Here is an 11624-nt window from a genome sequence, read left to right as displayed (position 1 = left end):
TCTGTGAGCCCTCATACCGACCCGTCAAGATGGCTGTGTAGTACACAGACTTGTGAGCTTCACGCAATACTCGCTACATACGCAACGACAAGGTTTTACGGGAAGATCGAACCGTGTCTATAGGAAGTGCTACATTTGAATTCTCTGGAATGATTATTCTTATGCTATGCACTTAAAACAGCAGAAAGGGACAAGCAGCATCCCTTCTCCAGGCTTTTCACTCAGTATCATTCCACGGGCATTAGTAGTAAGCCTCGAGGGAGCATTTCAATACCGCACCTGCTGTTGCGCACACGTTGCAAACGAGTAACCTTGTTGATACAAGGAGGCGGCATTTAGATACGTGCTAACGGCTTCCGCGCAATTACCCTAACTGTTCCCTCCACTGGGCTAGCGTTAAGACCGCCACACATGCTGAATTGGCGTCGTGCCAAGCAGTTCCACTCCATGGAATTTCCCGACTTGTGTAATGGGAATCTAACGAGTTCTTATTATTATTTTACATTTTTATTATTCTTTTTTTTTTTTTTTTACAAACGGCGCTGTGATGCCCCTGGTGAATGTGTAGCTCTCTGTGTATTCAAAGATGTTCAACCGCATCAGCGAGATCCATTTCGAGAAGGCTCAACCTTCTTCAACGACCTTCTCTTTTGCTGATGGTAACCTACGTAGCTCGCAAGTTCTCACAGCTCGCAAAGTGTTGCCTCGCTAAAAGAGCACCGCTGTTATCTGGAAGGTAGCTACGATAACTGGGGTGAGAGCGCCCGTCCTTTGGTTGGAATCAACCTTGCTGTTCAACCTGCAACGTCATTTCATTCGCTATTCATTTTGTTCATCTTATCCGGAAACACAAGGGAAGCGTCAAATTTTGCTTCACCGTCGCCTAGCTGTAAACACAATTCGTGATTTGAACGCCACAGAGACTAGCCTTAAACTCTGCTCGACCTGCTTCACTAATTACGAAGAGGCACAAGTGTGGCAAATGCGTAACACTACTGCTTTCAACCGTTAGGGTAATGGTTGTTATGACGTAATGATATCGCCACGATAACCTTAGCCTAGATCATTTTGAAACTGCGAAGCGCCATGTCCGCCGCTTGACACATAATCACCCTGACAAGCAGATACGTAAGCGAACACTTACATATCATGCAAATGGGCCCTTGTGCACAAATTATGTGATTGCAGCCTCACCCCCGATGTATACATTATTGACCAGCGCTAAATAGAATTCTGGTCAGCAGCGGGGATATGGGAAACGTGGGTTACATGGCGGGAGCATTTTCATTAGTCAGTCCATGCTTTATGTATGCGGTTCACGACTACAAAAAAAAATTAAAGCAAACGTACGCACGTTCTACACAGCCTTTGCGAGCAATCTTCTACAGAGCTCTTAATGAATACCATGTACGTCTTGAGCATTGCTCGAACGTTGCTCTGCATGTACACTCTACAGGGTGTGTCGCCTGTGGTCGCAAGCAGGGCAGCAAACTTTGGAGTAATGCCGACCTTTTGCTTCCAGTGTTGCTGCACACGCATAAATAACTCTTGTCTTTCTACGGCATGTCCTATGTGATGCACCTTTGCGGCGCAAGTGTCACACCAGAGAGAAGGATGTTTTATGAAATACCCTTCCTGAGTGGTGTTTTCTACAAAACGCGCCATTTCAAAAGAACATATGCTACAGGAAACACCATTTCAGGAGGAAAGGGAGGGGAGGGAGCGAATCAGTAAATTAAGGATATAAGGAATAGTGGGCTAAAACGTTAAGGCAGATGGGCTCACAAATGATGTGACTCATTTAATCAGTCGACAATACATTTCAGGAGGGTGTATTGAACTGAAAACGCTGTTTTATATTCGTGTTTTGCAAACACCTTTTGCAACGCTGTTATTTTATCCTGTTATTTCCATGTTATTACACCGTTCAGCTGGGCCTGCGGTATAAAAAAAATATTTAATTACACAAGCACCCCCTTACGCTTTGAAAGGTCCGAAAATATTGAATGTGTAGCTAGGTATCATCGTCATCATCATCATCATCATGTCCCTCTAGTAAATCGGCATAATACGATTGCTACGATGAAAGTGAAACCCGCGTAAATTGCTAATTTCTACTGTACAAAGAACTACAAAAGCAAGTCTCCAAGTAACGCCAACCCTTGACTCGCATTGCCTTGGCTTTGCCGTAATCAGTATAGCCTTATTATACAAACTAGCGAAGTGACTTTTATTTACTTTTCCGTAGTTTTTTGGCCATCAGTTTATCTCAATACATGAAAATGGATTGCATCTTTCTGCACTTATTTATTATTTTATATGTTATATTCTTCCATTTTATTTTCCCCCTTTCATCATCATCATCATCATGTTTCTTGTTCTTTTTGCTGCAGTACCTCACAGTGTTTTTTACACCTTTCAGGTGTTATTGTCTTAACCTATGGCACACATCTCTAAGTTTTGTACCATACGAAAAGGGTGTTTCGTAAAACACCCTTCTAAATTGTGTTTTCTATATACATAAAAAAACATTTCAAAGGCATATTCTGAATATGTATTCCACTTAGAACATTGTTTCAGATGGGCAAACTCCTGTTTGAACGCTGTTATTACATCTTTCAGTTGAGCGCCTGCGGAATGAAAAGGGGCGTTCATTCACAAAAACTCCCCTTTTACACGCTGAAAGGTAAAAGAATAGCTGTGCTTTCATTAGCATGCAGCACGCAGCTAGAAGTACAATGAGTAGCCGGCATTCTTATTTATGGAGAGCGCATCTCCATGTTTCACTTTTTTCCGACTCCAATTTCAAGCTGGCGGACAATATTTATGAAGTTGGTAAAACCGCGAACTGCCACTATGCGTCTAATATTGGCGAGGAAGTCAATGTTTCAAAAGCTATTTCTTCGCTATTGTGTTTGCACCCGCATTTCGTTCTAACCGCAAACAGCAGAAAACGATGTAGCCTGCCACTCCGAGAAGGAGACTTGAAAACAGAAAAGGCAATTTCAGAAATGCATTACTACGCACTGCGTACGGTGTGACACGGCGAAAGGCAGCTAGGAGGTCTTTAAAATGATGTAACGAAAACCGAGTTGCGCACGAATCCAACATTGACGGCGTTTCTATAGCTGCAACATTTCTGTAGCGTTTCGACCGCTGAAATAGAATACTACGTAAGATGGGGACGTTACTCAATTCTGAAGTGTAGTGGGATATCAAGTGTACTGAACGCATTAACGGCTATTGTTGTAGGCGAAAAATAGCCTCTCGTGTTTCAGATGCAACAAAGGGAAATACCCGCCAGCGTCGCAGTGGAACCCCTATAAGAGTGCAAAGCCTCTAACAACCTGTCATATCATGTCAATGGTGGCGCGATGCATTTGGGTGTATCAGATATGCCTGTACGAAGAGTAATTTCAAGACTATAGGAAGCGAGGTTACGTACCCGAAGCGAAGACGGAACGAATTAATGCAAATACGAAGCGAATTTTTATGTAACCGAAGCAAATACGAAGCGAATATTTATCTACTCGAAGTAAATACGAAACGAAAAGTTACATAGTCGAAGTAAAGATAGGAAGGGAATATTTTTATGTAACCGAAGCTGATACGAAGCGAAGACGAAACGAATTGTTCATAGTCCACGCAAATACGAAATGAATTTTTACTTAGCCGAAGGAAATACAAGGCGAATATTTATGTACTCGAAGTAAATACAAAAAATTACGAAAAGTTACATACTCGAAGCAAAAATACGAAGCGAATATTTACGTAATCAAAGCGAATACAAAGTGAATATTGACGTAACTAAATAAGTGAGGAAGTTAAGTACTCGAAGTAAATACGGAATGAAATGTTGCATGCTCAAAGCAAAAAAGAAAAATAGCGAATATTTATGTAACCGAAGTGAATACGAAACAAATATTTATGTAACCGAAGCGAACAGTTCCATAACCGAGCCGAACACGCGCACAGCACATGTACGAATATGGAGCACCCGTTCGTGATACATGCATATCGAAAAATTCACAGATTATATCGCACCAGCTGGGGGTGTCCTGCCTGGCTTTGTTTTCTTTTTCGTTTCTCTTTCATTATTTTTTTTATTGGGGGGGGGGGGTAGCGCCTGGCTCATTTGCTAACGGCTAACATCCCAGGAATGCACAGAAGCAGATCCTAATTTCTTGAGACCAGTCTCACGGCATAACCTTTTTACACATAGTCAAACCCATTACCGCCCCCCCCCCCCCCCACCAACAACTAACAACCTCTCCCAGGCCGAGTAATCCGTCGTTGCGCCTTATGTGTGACCATGATGTAAGTAATTTTGTATCGCAAAGCTAGCAAGATATTTCGACAGATAGCCTCGATGCTAGACGCCATACCGTGATTGCACGTAGCACAATTCGAAGTCACTGCAATTTGGAAACGATGAGTTTAATTTTTTTTTATTGCGTGTTAGCGCCGCGAAGCAACTATGGCTATGAGCGGCGTACAGATATGGACAGACGGAGAGAGGACAGCAGGAAGGAGAGGGGGACAGGGGGATTAGTGTGCGTCCTGGGCCGACTTCAGAGGGAACTGTGCCGACATTCGTCTAGAAAGTCTTCGGAAAACCCAGGGAAAACCTCAGACAGCACAGCCAGCGGTAGGATTCGAGCCCACCACCTCCCAGTCTACAGCACGACCTTGGTTACCGCCAACGAGCGGACGCCTTGGCCCACTCGGCCATGCCGCTGGTGATGAGTTTAATATAGGGAGTCTTAGAGTAGGGTAACCAGGCGCTTTGAGGCCTCAAAGAATTAAAGTGTTCTTCACTGCGCATGCCCTGAAGTCAACGATGTTTTGCGCAATACCCAGTGACCACTCCTGATTTCCTCGGAGGCCCCAAAGCCCTTGGGTGCCTTATTCAAAAACTGCATAATATGAAGTGTACAATATTTCAGAGGTCTCAGAAAGTGCATTTCCTTATCTTCTTCGGATAGAGCATGAGAGACGTTAAAGTTTCCTTTTGAACTGGACTCTATTTTTAAACCCAACTATTATAATTATTCAGCTTTATAAATATGTGCAGCTGTCGCATATAAAGTTCAAAGGCTTGAAACGAACAGTCTGGAGCCGCCGTCTGGTTTTGAGATTGCAGTTCTTTTCCACTGTGAGTGAATTGCAGACGCTGTACGCAAAATTTCGTTCAACAGAAAGTCGTAGTTTTGGAAATTAAAAAAAGAAAAATGGCTGCATCTTTGTGCATGGTGCCAAAGGCGTTTAAATGTAATAGCTTTACAGGGCAATCGGTATAAATTCTAGCGAAACTCATTTTGAAATGCTACTAAATTTTTACTCAAATGCCTTTAAAGTTTTGTCAAATCCTTTAACTTTTTTGCATTGTTGCTGTGGCCGATCGCATTGTTACTCGCTCTATGTAAACATCTCACCGTCGCACCCCTATCTCGGTTCGCCGCTGCGCAAACACCTGCTGGCGGCGCATCTGGTGGAAGAGCGAGTTGAGCATCTGCTCTGCTCTTCATCCTTTCTACCCTTTCCACGTCCCCATCTCCTCTCGCACTCTCTCCACAACGTCTGATGTCATTACCATGGACGGACCTACACGACTGCACACGATGGTTGGTTGGCCTCTGCGCAAACACCTGCTAGCGGCGCATCTGGTGGAACAGCTGGTTGAGCATTTGCTCTTCTCTTCCTCTTTTCTGCCATTTCCACGTCTTCTTTTCCTCTCGTGCACTCTCTCCACAACGACTGCTGTCATTGCCATGGACGGACCTACACGACTGCACATGATGGTTGGTTGGCCTCTGCGCAAACATCTGCTAGCGGCGCATCTGGTGGAACAGCTGGTTGAGCACTTGCTCTTCTCTTCCTCTTTTCTACCATTTCCACGTCTTCTTTTCCTCTCGTGCACTCTCTCCACAACGACTGCTGTCATTGCCATGGACAGACCTACACGGCTGCTGACGATGGCGATGGTTGGCCCCCAAAACCTGCCGCTTTAGTAACATGTTCACATTCCGGTTTAGTCTACGGGGACAGAAGCACGAGATTCTGGACCTTCGCGAATGACACGAAGGTGTGCGACCGACATAAAGGTAACTGACGTCTGATGATGAAACGTAACCAGCAAGTTTTGTCTGGGATCGGTGGCTTCGATGCTTGGCACAACAAAAATTGGAAGCCGACGGAGTGACGTCGCTGCCTATCAAACTAATTATAAACAATTAGCTGCGAATTTAGTTGAAATATTTTGGACGGCGACTCCGCGCACCGTAAAGCGTGCCACAGCGTTTTCTTGGCATTAGTTGAGGTACGAAACTTCGCTTTACAACATATGCCTCTTTAGGTGACGTCGATATTGCCATGCATGATACACACATATATAATATACAAGTACAATCATGGCATAGTACAGGTCGGTACGAATTGCAATTGGATACATTTATTTACATTTATTTCAATTACAATTGTTCCTTGATGCAATGGGCATTTGTCACATTGTGCACTGTTCTCGAATTGACGATAGACTTCGTTTGAAAGGATTGTCCCGTGTGAAGTCCTGGTACAGCTTGGGACTGTAGAGCGAGAAATGAGGCGACCAGGCTCTACTGAGGTTGATGGGTTTAATGACGGTTAATGGCGATGAACCGAAAACGAAAGCTCGGGTCACGCGCAGTGCTGCGCGTAACCGATGGCGGTGCTGGTGATGATTATGACGCTGCTGCTACAGGGCTCCCCCCCGTGGCGGATGACAAGGCTGGCGAGGAGGGCCGAGGTTGGCGGAAAGGTCGGGCGCCGAGGCCAAGGAGTGCAGGAGCCGGACCCGAGGCGGCGGGCGGCTCGTAGTGTGCGAGCTGCGGCGCCCAATGCACTCGACGTGGAGGGGGAGGAATGCTGGAGACAGGAGGTGAGGACGGACGTAGGGAGGGCGGGTCGGGCGATACCAGAGGTGCCGACTCCAGGAATGCGGGCTTGAGCCTGTCGATGGCCACAGTGTCAGGTCCCCGCGGAAGATCGAGGCGAAAAAACTTCGCGGCTCGCGAGATGACCTTGTAGGGGCCGTCATAGGGAGGCTGCAAGCTGGAGCGCACAGAGTCCCGGCGGACGAAGACGTGGGTGGCTTGATTAAGGTCGGGGCTCACGAACACGCGTGTTGCGGGACCGGAGCGGGTAGGCGTGGGCTTGAGGTCCCGGAAGAGCTGGCGGAGACGGTCGATGTAGGAGGAAGGGTCGTGCACGAGCGGGGCCGAGGGGGTGAAGAATGATCCGGGAAGGCGGAGCGCGCAGCCGTAGACCATGTGGGCCGCGCTGCAGTCATCCTGGCGGATCGCGGCGCGAAGGCCAAGCAGGACGAAGGGTAGACGCTCGGGCCAGGTTGTGTCGCCGTGGTCAGTGGCGCGGAGGGAAGCCTTGAGCTGCCGATGAAGGCGCTCGACCAGGCCGTTGGCAGCCGGATGGTAGGCCGTGGTTCGGATGTGATGGGTTCCGAGGGCGCTGCACAGGTGACGGAAGAGGGACGATTCAAACTGGCGTCCTCTGTCCGTGGTTACAGTGGACGGGACGCCGAATCGGGAAACCCAGGAGAAGAGGAATGCGTGGGCCACCGTCTCTGCCGTGATGTCAGGGATCGGCGTTACCTCCGGCCAGCGGGTAAAGCGGTCGATGCACGAGAGCAGGTAGCGGTAGCCTTTGGCCGGAGGAAGCGGGCCGACCAAGTCGATGTGGACCTGGTCGAAACGTGCATCTGGCGGAAGGAACCGCGATGGAGGCGAGATGGTGTGGCGGTTGATTTTGGACCGCTGGCAGGCCAGGCAGGCCCGCGCCCAGTCACGGACGTCGGCATTCATGCGAGGCCATATGTAGCGCTCTGCGACGATCTTTTGCGTGCCGCGCACGCCAGGGTGGGACAGCGAGTGGAGGGCGTTGAAAACATGCCGGCGGAAGGCCAGGGGAACGAAAGGGCGCGGGGTACCAGTAGAGGTGTCGCACCATAGACTTGCCGTCGAACCGGGGAGCGAGAACTCCGTGACAATGTCGGCGAAAGCAGTGGGCAACGGTAGCCGTATGGTGGGACTAATGGCGGCTATATGCGCTGGAGCTCCATAAACGTGCAAAGAAGTAGTGTTGTCGACGAGGCGCTGGCGTCTAGTATCCACAAGAAGGTCGAAATGGTGGAGGAAGTCGGCGCCAAGGATTGCGAAGGGGAGGTCGGCGATGGTAAAAACCCAACGAAATGCTCTGCGCAGGCCGAGGTCAAGGGTGACGGAGCGTTGACCGTAAGTTGAGATGGTGGACTTGTTGACGGCCTGCAAAGCCAAGTCTGGTTGTCGGTGTCGTTTTTCTGCGGGGGTTGGTGGAACGACGCTCACGTCAGCCCCGGTGTCCACCAGGAAGCGACAGCCGGACACGCGGTCCGTGATCCGGAAGAGCCGGCTGTTGTCGCCCCCAGCCATGCCAGCCGTTAATGGTTGGGGGGAGCGTTTCCCGGCCACGAGCAAGGGGCCTGGCAGTTCCTTGCGGCATCGCCGAATTTTCGATGATACCAGCAGAAGTGGTGCTGAGAGGGCGAAGGAGACCGTTGACGGGATGGCGAGCAGCGACGGCAAAACGGGCGCCGAGGGGAACGTGGTCGCTGCGGGGGAATGGCGTCCACCCGGTTCACCAGGGCCGCCACCGTAGTCTGGAGTTGCTGGAGCGACGTGCTGATGGCAGTGATTGCAACGTCCACCGGTGGAGGGGAGGTGCGGGGGGCCAGGGCGGCAACTGCTCCTGGAGATGGAAGGCCATGCGATGAAGGCAAGGCGATGGCGTGGCCAAACCTTGAGGCTTGAGAAGTGACGCGGCGTCCGTCGAAGAGAACCTCCGCCTGCGCGAACCACAGCTGAGGGTCGGAGATGGAGAAAGGCGGCAGGCGGAGCGGTGCCACAGAAGCCTCAAGCGGTGGAAGTGGCGGTGGCCGGCTGGGAGGCGAAGAGCTGGTGGAGTGCTGGTCACCGTTCATGATGGTGGAACGCTAAGACATCACGTTCGGGTCACCAGTTGTAGAGCGAGAAATGAGGCGACCAGGCTCTACTGAGGTTGATGGGTTTAATGACGGTTAATGGCGATGAACCGAAAACGAAAGCTCGGGTCACGCGCAGTGCTGCGCGTAACCGATGGCGGTGCTGGTGATGATTATGACGCTGCTGCTACAGGACAAAAGTTTACGGAACACGGGGTGTCGCATTTCTGCATTGGTGCGACACCCTAACAACAAACAGGAATGGACTCACATACTGAGAGATGGACAGAATGGCCAGTCACCCGTTCCTTATTCGATCTCTTCCTGTTAGCTAGCAGGGGGCCGCTCAGATGATGAAATACGCTACTACCGTGTTCCGTAAACTTTTGTCCCAAGCTGTACCTTTTCCGGAAAGTGTGTCTCCTTCTCATTCTCTTACAGTTTGCCCAGATACAGCTCACATTTCTGATGAAGACGCAGTTCACAACGAACTTGGATTGACTTTGGATTTGAGTTAAGAATAAATTGGCGATTTTGATTCCACAAGTGCGGAGCCGGGAATGACAGCTCTCTTGCAACACTAAGGGATGGTTAATAGCGCAGACAACCAGGGGTCGACGGGAGTAATGATGATGTGACGACAGCATAAAAATGAGCAACGAATAAATATTATGAAATCATTAAAGTAGTTTACGGGCGTGCAAGACCTACATGGGTTGCCTCTACAGTCCACAGTTTTGTGCTCACCATGACACCACGCGTCAAAACTTTTTAATTGTGATTAAATATATTTGAATAACAAGACAATTTTGTGCAGATCCATTTACCCCGATACATTACTTCCAGCCGTAGTGCGTGCGCCAGTATGAGTATTAAAATTACAAAACAAAATTTGGAGGAACGCCTAAGAAGATAACGTGTGTGTGGGTGGAGATGACTTTCCCCCCGAGAAACTTATCCCTTCTGCTTTTCCTTGATTTCCTTCTCTCTCTTTTTTTCTGTCTCTCTCTCTCTTTCGTTTGCAGTACAGTCGGTAACGCCGTGGCTTCCAAAACTTTCCCTGATGCAATTCCTTGCAGCTGGCCTTCGGGTATTGACTTCATAGTTATACACTTGCTTTGCTGTTTGTGCCGGATATAACCTAACTCGATTTATCACCTCAAGATTGTTTTCTCCGAGGAAAATGTTTGCGATGACACAACACATAAGAGGCAGCCTGCGGCGTCCGAGGGAGGGAATAAATGAATTTGCCTTTCCGTGGCTTCATCATTGTCTCCAAGGAATTATGCTCCCAGAGAAGAAGACAGGGGTGTGTTTCATCCTGCGTCGTAGTTGACGTTGCTCCTCGGCTAAGGGTAAACAGGACTGTTCGTGAAACAAACGTGTCCATCCACATCGTATGACCGTTCCACTATTTGTGCAGAAATGTACAAGGGTCACTGAGTGATCCTTAGAAGACAAGCGGTATGTAACCAAGACCTCGTATGACTCATACAGGGTAGCTACCTCTAAAAGTTTACCCATATGGCTTCCATCGTGATTGTTTTTCCATAAGGATTAGGAGGTTTTTGGTTGTAACTTTGGATTGCAATGTTGAATCGGTTCGATATTGAGCACGATGAAACGTACCAATCAGAGGTCCACGGGGCCACAGGAATTTTCCACCTGCATTGAGTAATTCATGAGTACCTCGCGCCGGCATGGGTAACCTTTTATAGGAAGCTACCCCGTACTTCAGGAGTCAAATCATCTTGTCATGGCAAATTCCACCAAACTGTGTTCTCAAATTCACAAAGATGTGATACTGAGCACGATGAATTGTGAGGACCGTGATACATCACATTTTGGCTGTTAAAAGGACAGTTCGCTCTCCAAGCCTCAGTTCGTAGATTTTTGTTTGAGAGACGTCAGTGTGACGTCATTGTGACAACACGGGGGCGTTTTCTTTCACCAGGCCTCGACTATGTGAATGATTTACTTCGGTTGCTCCCATCGCAGAATCCTGCGCATCCAGCTGCGGATAATAACACGTAAGAAGAAAAGCGTCTATCTAAACGCGTGAACCTGTGTAGCCGTGTACTCCTTCGTTTCCCTCCCATTTCCTCCCTTTCTCCTCCGTTTCCCTCCCATTTCCTCCCTTTCTCCTTTATTTTCCTCCCATTTCCTCCCGTTCTCCCTTATTTTCCTGCGGTTCGCAAAATAAACTTCAGTTGTTAGTCAGTGCCTGTGTTTGTCTGATTCCTTCTTGTCCTCGTTGTTGCGCTGTATCGTGTTGAATATGTACCAACTCGCCCAACTTCCGCGTTAACGTAAGAAGGAAGTGTGGAAGAGGACGCTCGCGCGTGACCATCCCAGCAGAACGTCACGGCAACGTCGCGCGTGCTGATGAGGAGATTGGCCTAGCGCTGCTTGCTCTCCTCCCCGTAGTTGCGAATCTGCAGCCGACTCTCACGACAAGATACGTATAACTCTGGAAATACGTCGGCCTCGAGCAAAAGGAATCGTAGGAGGATTGTCTGAAGTCAGACGTTCCTGCCAGATACATTTACTTCAATGACGCTCGGTTATTAAATTTCAATTACGGGTTTATTTCAATTACGAACTTTCGCTTTAC

The 11624-nt window shown here is 48.6% G+C and overlaps 1 protein-coding gene and 1 long non-coding RNA gene across 11 annotated transcripts in view; one reads left to right on the top strand and one right to left on the bottom strand.

Annotated features, from left to right (window-relative positions):
• The window catches only part of LOC135366769 (secretin receptor-like), a 192875-nt gene that overhangs the window by 41659 nt on the left and 139592 nt on the right, over positions 1 to 11624 (bottom strand). The window lies entirely within an intron of this gene.
• The window catches only part of LOC135366770 (uncharacterized), a 66182-nt gene that overhangs the window by 4999 nt on the left and 49559 nt on the right, over positions 1 to 11624 (top strand). The gene's annotated exons all lie outside the window — the stretch shown is intronic.

This window comes from Ornithodoros turicata, chromosome 8 (genome assembly GCF_037126465.1).
Source record: "Ornithodoros turicata isolate Travis chromosome 8, ASM3712646v1, whole genome shotgun sequence".
In the NCBI taxonomy this organism is placed as follows: Eukaryota; Metazoa; Arthropoda; class Arachnida; order Ixodida; family Argasidae; genus Ornithodoros; species Ornithodoros turicata.
Note: the sequence above shows the minus strand (reverse complement) of the source record. Positions and strands in the feature narration are given on the sequence as shown.